The sequence below is a fragment of the Nomascus leucogenys genome, chromosome X (genome assembly GCF_006542625.1).
Source record: "Nomascus leucogenys isolate Asia chromosome X, Asia_NLE_v1, whole genome shotgun sequence".
NCBI lineage: Eukaryota > Metazoa > Chordata > Mammalia > Primates > Hylobatidae > Nomascus > Nomascus leucogenys.
This window is the reverse complement of record NC_044406.1, coordinates 66,833,307-66,835,406: the sequence shown is the minus strand read 5'-3', so window position 1 is coordinate 66,835,406 and position 2,100 is coordinate 66,833,307. Positions and strand designations below refer to the sequence as shown.

Sequence of the window (2,100 nt, the reverse complement as noted above, 5' to 3'; positions counted from 1 at the left end):
CTAAAGACCCCATTCATCAGCATTCTGTCTTTTGGCCTAAGTTTGGCTGGGATGAAGATTGAGTATGCCAAGCTTTAATTATGTATGTTAATGATAGAACCCCACCTTCACAAGAGGAAGTAAATTATGCTCCTTGCTAGATTAAGGAATTATCTTCCATGTTACCCCTCAAAGAAAAATAAATGAACAACAGTGAGAAATCCTGGGACCCCCTTTCTTGCCTGCCCACCCCCCATATCTCAGGCAAAATAGGAAACAGGAAAATCAGGGAACAATAGAAAAGTCAGAAGGGGAGAGGCTGGAGGCCATGAGGAAACTAGACCATCTGCTCCTTTAAACCCTTATCCGAGTTTAAGAAAAGAGAACAATGCAAGAACGATACTAAAAGCTTCCCTGTCCCCTCTAAAGAGCAGATGTCTAATATGTTCCCTCTCAGGGAAGTCCCTATGCGACAGGGAGAAATTGGATTTGTTAATGCAAGTTTAACAAGTACTGAAGTCAGAAATTTAAAAAGGGAAATGAAGCCACTCCTAGAAGATCCCCTTGGGTTAGCAGAACAGTTGGATCAATTCTTGGGACCCAGTTTCTACACCTAGACCAAAATGTCTATCATGAATATTCTGTTTACCGGAGAAGAAAGGGGAATGATTAGGAGGGCAGCTATGACCATTTGGGAAAGGCAGCACCCTCTCAGACAGGAGTTCTGTCAGCTGAATAAAAATTTGCAAATGTTGATCCTGAATGGGATAATAATGATCTTAGATGTCATGCCCAAATGCAGGACCTCAGAGAGCTAATAATTAAAGGGATCAAATAATCCACTTCTAGGACACAGAATTTATCAGACATTTGAAATTCAACAAGAAAAGGGGGAAACTCCCTTTGCATTCTTGCAGAGGCTTAAAGATCTGATGAGAAAATACTCTATATTACATCTGGAGGACCCAGTAGGACAGGGTCTTCTAAAGGTCAACTTTATGACCAAAAGCTGGACAGATATCAACAAAAAGTTACAAAAGATTTATGGCTGGAATAAAAAGTTGATTAAAGAGTTACTAAGGGAAGCTCAAAAGTTTTTTGTAAGAAGAAAGAAAAGAGAAACTGGGAAAGGGAGAAAGAGAAAAAGTAAGAAGGGGAATCTGAAAAATAAAGGGGAAGAAACAGCAAACGTAGTGGGCCAGAGAGAGAGAGATAAAGAATTAAGCTGCTAGGTAATAGGGATACTCATAATCTCAAAAGCATATTTCCTTTATGTTGGGAAAATTTCTGTTCTTCTCTCTTAGGTATTTTTGAACTATACATCAGTCAATATACTGGGAGAACCAGTGGAAACCCTCACCATAATCTTGCCTCTTGAGCGCACTGCACACAAACACTTCTATGGGGCAAGCATTCAACTTCTTCAGGGTCACATTGCCTTTTCCTGTGGCCTGTCCATAAAGCCCAGATATCTCACAGAGTTTTTCTTCCTTGAGTTCATCTGTTCTGTCAATTTTGTTTCCCAAAATATGAATTGGCACATTGTATACTGTTTCATCAGTCATTAAAGCTTTAAGCTCAAATTTGAATTCCACGAGGCAAGAATGATCCACACAATCCACCAGAAAGAAAATCCCATTAATTGCTGGGAGATAATTTTTCCAAACCGACGTGCTTGCTCGTGCCCACCAAGATTAAAAGTTGTAAAAGTCATTCCAGCAATTGTTAGCTCTTGTGATGTCAGATGTAGTGTTGGAATGCGTTGGCCCAATCTGTCACCTTTGAGCATGTGAAGAAGAGTGGTTTTGCCTGCATTGTCCAAACCCATGAATACAAGTTTTCTATATTTCTTGTAGAGCCCTAGGAACTAGATCACAATGCTGAAGCCATTGTAGATTCACTCAAAGATGAAAGACATTATTAATGCTTACACTGGCCTGAGGGGCTCCTCTGGCAGCAGCATGTGGCTCAGACTCTCCCTCAGAGCACACAAACCAGCAGCACCTGGGACCACTAGCTACTCGCTGGATGTACATCACAACCCTCCCCCAAGACTTTCCTATTGTGATTTTTATTTCTGGCATTGCCATATTATTCTTTCTTTTTTATTGTATAAATTTA

The 2,100-nt window shown here is 40.4% G+C and overlaps 1 pseudogene; it reads right to left on the bottom strand.

The window, feature by feature from the left end:
- Positions 1-1,301: 1,301 nt before the first annotated feature.
- Positions 1,302-1,897, bottom strand: LOC100584168 (annotated as a pseudogene).
- Positions 1,898-2,100: the final 203 nt, after the last annotated feature.